Source organism: Alligator sinensis, unplaced genomic scaffold (genome assembly GCF_000455745.1).
Source record: "Alligator sinensis unplaced genomic scaffold, ASM45574v1 scaffold397_1, whole genome shotgun sequence".
NCBI classification, from domain to species: domain Eukaryota; kingdom Metazoa; phylum Chordata; order Crocodylia; family Alligatoridae; genus Alligator; species Alligator sinensis.
The window spans coordinates 526,035-531,353 of NW_005842610.1; the positions used below are offsets into that span (position 1 = coordinate 526,035).

General features: G+C 52.4%; 1 long non-coding RNA gene across 1 annotated transcript; it reads right to left on the reverse strand.

The window, feature by feature from the left end:
* Window positions 1–777: 777 nt before the first annotated feature.
* Window positions 778–5,319, reverse strand: LOC112551803. Its single transcript, XR_003096114.1, has 3 exons — window positions 5,247–5,319; window positions 4,146–4,394; window positions 778–914 (listed from the first exon to the last, which is right to left on the reverse strand). It is a non-coding gene; the product is annotated as an uncharacterized LOC112551803 (long non-coding RNA).

Below are 5,319 nucleotides of genomic sequence, written 5' to 3' on the forward strand. Positions count from 1 at the left end.
CTGCCAGTATCAATACCTTCTTCAGCATGTGAGAGGCCTGTGTCTTCCTGGCTGCAGGGACATAGGCTGCTCAATAAAATATTGAATTGTGTTCCACTTCTCTGTGGGGCTGGAGAGGCTGGCCGCTCGGTGTGGGGCTCCCCATCATCAACAGCATCCAGCTGCACCTGGTGTCCACAACTTGCTGTGTGCAGCAAGCTGGCACTCAGCCAGGGCCTCCCCGCCTCCTGGGGAGGAACTGGTGGCTGGCAGTGACATGGCTGGTTGCTCCTCATGGTGGGGTGTGGGGCTGGGCTGAGGATGAGGCAGCCGCTGGGCAGGGCTCCCTGAGCTGCCATTGGATACAGCAGTCAGGGAGGTGGTGGGGGCAAAGTGCTGAAGACCTGAGGTTCCCTCCTCCAGGGATGCATCACCAGAGGCATTAGGGCAGGGTGCAGGCAAGGGCAGGCCACCCCTGCTGGTGGTACTCATAGGGGTGTGGCCTGTCTCCAGGGACCAAAATATGGGTCAGCTCTGACATTAAAGACATGGTCTCTTGGGAATGACCGGACTGATGATTGAACTTGGTCACGGTGGATGTCATCTTCCCGGACTTTAAGAGGGCCTTTGACACTTTCTCACCACATTCTCTCACAAAACTAGGTGACTGCAGCATCAGTGACTACACAGTCAGATGGGTGGCAAATTGACTAGATGGTCGCACCCAGAGAGTGGTGGTGGATGGGTTGTTTTCGACCTGGAGGGATGCGGGCAGTGGAGTCCCCCAGGGCTCGGTTCTGGGCCCTGTACTATTCAGCATCTTTATCAGCGATCTGGATATGGGTGTGGAATGCATGCTGTCCGTATTTGTTGATGACACTATGATGTGGGGTGGGGTAGGCACACTGGAGGGCAGGGACAGAATCCAGCTAGATCTAGACAAATTACAGAGGTGGGCAGATGAGAATAGGATGGAATTCAATGCGACAAGTACAGGGTACTGCCTCTAGGGAGAAGGAACCAGCAACACACCTATAGGCTGGGGAACACCCTACTTGTCAACACAAAGGCAGAAAGGGATCTTGAAGTCATTGTTGACTCCAGTGTGGACATGAACCGCCAATGTGAGGAAGTGGTCAGTAAGGCTAACCGCACCTTATCATGCAGCTACAGAGGCAGCAGAAGCAGGTCCAGGGAGGTGATCCTTCCCCTCTATGCAGCATTGGTCAGGCCGCAGCTGGAGTACTGCGTCCAGTTCTGGGTGCCGCACTTCAAGAGAGATGTGGCTAGCACTGAGAGGATCCATAGGAGGGCCACTCGCAGGGTCAACGGGCAGCAGGTCAGGCCATAGGAAGAGAGGCTAAAGGGCCTGAATTTATTCAGCCCCCACAAGATAAGACTGAGAGGGGATCTGGTGGCCATTTACAAACTCACTGGGGGGGCCAGCGGAAACTGGGTGGGACTCTGTTCCCCCAGGCACCACCAGGGGTTATTAGGAATAACGGCCACAAATTGTTAGAGAGATGGTTCAGGCTAGACATCAGGAGTCATTACTTCATGGTTAGGGCTGCCAGGCTCTGAAATGGGCTCCCAAGGGAGGTGGTGCTCTCTCCTACCTTGGGGGTCTTCAAGAAGAGGCTGGATAGATATTTGCCCTGGGTGTTATGACCCCAGCACTCATCCCTGCCCAGGGTAGGGGGTTGGACCTGATGATGTGTTTAGGTCCCTTCTGACCCTAAGCACTATGACACCATGCTGGCCACCCACTGTGCCCACAAGATCTTGGCCTTCACGCGGTACTGCCCTAATGTCCAAGAGTTACCTCATGCATGTGCTGAATATGGCCTTATAAATGTGGGCATTTGAGCAGCACCCCCATACAAACTTCCTCTGGATGTTCACCCCACCCCAGAGGTCATGCACCTCCTCCCAGGTCCAGTTGGGGGCCCCAGTGCTCAGCATAAGTGTGGACATGCGAGTGGAGCTGGGGCTTGATGGGTATGACATGCTGGATATGCTCCCCGCGCTGGCTCTCTGGACCCCTGCACAGCTGTCCCTGTGATGCTGGCTCTGAATGATTGCCAGCAGCACCTAGGGCAGGGACAGTGACCCACGTGGCAGAGACACTTCACTACAATGCCTGCAGAGACAGAGCTGGGGTTGAGGAGCAGCAGAGAGCTGGTGCTGGCCCTGCTGCCATAGAGAGCAAGGCCAGCAGCTCTAGGGGGAATCTCAGGGCTGGGCAAGGGACGCAACAGGCTGCAGCCCTTTGCAACACTCAGCTGTGGTCAAGAAGCAGCTCCGGCTAGGGGACAGGACAGGCAAAGGCTGCCTGGGTCCTGCCCAGGGGGTACAAGGGGCCTGGGGGGCTCCTACAGACCACACTGGCTCCTTCAGGCTCCCTGTGCTGTGTGCCCCAAGACTGGGGCTTGGCTCTGGCTGGCCCCCTACTGGCTGGGCAGATCCAGCACTAAAGTCCTTCCAGTAATGCGCATTACTGTGTCTACATGTGCGTTAATGTGCTTTAACTAATCACACCTAAATTTGATACTTGGTTTATGCAGGTATCAAATGTAGGCAGGATTAGTCTAAAATTGCCATTTTAAGGTGCATGTAGACATGCCTTTAATGTATCTTAAATTGGGCTCATGCACATTAAATGCACACATGTAGACATGCCCAGATGATCTTGAGAATGGGGGGCAAGAGACATGGAACGAGGCTAAATAATTCAAAATTCAAGATTATGCATAAATGGATTGAGAATGTATTCTATTAATTGGGAGCTAATCAGTTAGAAGTGGCAAAGGACAATCGCCTGGATGTATGTATTATTTGATCACTGGACAACGATGAGGCACCAAGATGATGTGGACATGAAAATGCCAAGTACAATTACAGGCTGCATAAGGTGAAGCATTTCTAATAATGATAAGAAAGTAATTATCCAATTCTAAACAGCTGTAGTGAGACCTCAGCTAGAATACCGTATATGACCCTGGTCACATATTTACTAAAGAATTAAACTGGAACTTATGTACAGAATGGTTTAAAACCAAGGACTGCTCTACAAAATCATCAGGGGGATAAATGCTAAGTATGGGCAGAGAAGAGCTACTTAAGCTAAAGAACAATGCTGACACAAGAACAAAGAGGTATTAACTAGCCATAAATCAATTTAGATTGTAGATTAGAAAGTTCCTAACCTTCTGAGCAAAAAACAGCTGTCTGTATTGGTTTCAAGATGGAGCTATCAACAAGTTTATAAAAGGACTGAGTGTGACAGCCAGACTCAGAAGGTCCATTTCAGTCCTGTTATGAATCACTGATTTATAGCAAAGAGCTTTGGAATTAAAAGTCAGACTAGGTGATTTAATTGTCTCTTCTGGATTAACAATCTAGGAAATCTATTTATAGCCACAGATTTGTCATATACTGCCAAACATGTGCAGGTGTGAACCTATACTAGGGGTCAGCAACCCCCGGCACGCGTGCCGAGCATGGCACGCGAGGCCATTTTCCTCAGCACGTGTTGGGGCCCGGCAGGCACCAGCTGTTTGCAGTCTCCCAGCTGCAACCAGCCCCAGCTCTGGGTAGCTGCTGCCAGCTGGGAGCCCGGGCTGCTCCCAGCAGGCAGCTGGGATGCTGCAAGCCTTGCTGGGAGCAGCCTGGGCTCCGTGGCTATCAGCAGCTACCCAGAGCAGGGGTTGGCTGTAGCCGGGAGGCTACAAACAGCTGCTGACTCCCTGCCCCCAGCCCCAATGGGTGCAGTGCCAGCACCTGCTGCCTTCCCGGGGCCAGAAGACAGCCAGGGCCGGGGCCATGGCTGGATCTGGGGTGGGAGGGCAGCAGCTGTTTGTAGCCTCCCGGCTGCAGCCAGCCCCGGCTCTGGGTATCTGCTGATAGCCATGGAGCCCGGGTTGCTCCCATGGAAACCCTGCTACAAGTAGCTCGGGCTCCATGGCTATTGGCAGCTTCTCAGAACCTGGGCCAGCTGCAAACATCTGCCGCCTCTCTACCCCAGCCCCTTCTCTCCCTGTTTTCCTTTTTAAAATAACATTTTTTTTCTCCTTTTTAAAATGGATATTTTCTGAATGTTTACTTTTCTTTACTCCTGCTTGAATAATTCATTTTAAAATAAATGCTGTACCTTCTTATTCACTCACCTCTGTCCAACCTGACCACTGAAGAACACCAGTGACCTGTAGAAATAACTGTGAGTTGTCATGTAACTCCTGCCTGGACAATAATGCATATACAAAATATGCAAATATCAGAGCAAATATCAGAGCAGAGTGAAGCCAGGTTACACAAGCAACCTGTTAGCTGTTTCAGTGCCTGATTTTTGAGTGCTTTATCTGAAGTCTAAACATTCTAGGTAGCATATATCCTGGTCTTTGCAGATTAGCTTCCCCCTGGAAGAGAAAGAAACAATATATACATAAGCGTCCAGAGAACACTCATGGCGTAACTTGTGTTATTTACAGGCATACAGACACTCCCCTTTGTCAAGTAACTCAGCCCAAATCCTAGAGGCAAGCTGCTACAGTGCAACTGTTTCAGGAACTGACTCTAGCTGAACCTACTAATGAGCTTTTGTAGGCTACAGCCATGGGGAGATCTGGACTTTTGAAAAGGGGGTGCAAATGGTGAGGTGCATCACTGCATATAAAATGACACGTTGTTCTCCGGTTAAAGGGTGCAGACAGAAGCGCGGCTCCCAACTGTAACTCAGAACGATTTTTGCGAAGCGTTCGAGTTATGTTCCCCCAGAGCAAACAGAAGTTCACTTTTGCAGCCAGTTTCCCATAGCAGCATCCAGGGCTCTGCCAGCTCCCCGTTTGCAGAGCGGGGGTCTACAGCTGATTCTTGGGGCTCCCCAGCCTGCGCTGAAGAGCAGGTTGGCTACACTGCAGTCCCCGTCCCCCCCCCCACCTCAGGGGAGCTCCAATACCCCCCCCAGCTTGAACTCCCTCTGCTCCCTCCCATTCTGGAAACAGCAACAGGCGGGGGCCCCCTTGCAAAACACGCTACATCGAGAAACATCTGCATCCGACACCTCGTGCAACCAGGGGTCGGATTTCCATCCCATCAGCCAATTCTGAAGCTGCCTGCGCGGATCACAGCCAGACCTGGCTTTCTGCAGCCAGATCGGGCAAAAGGCGTCACGTCTGCCCGCACCCAAGCGACCGCGGCCTGGCGCGACACGGATCAGAAACGAGCGGGCAAAGCAGAGCAGTGCCAGCTCGGGCCCCGCCCCTACGCACCTTGCGCACCCGGGCCCCGCCCCGCTCCCAGAATAGCCGCAGCGCGCGCTCGTGGGCTGAGCCAGACTTTGGC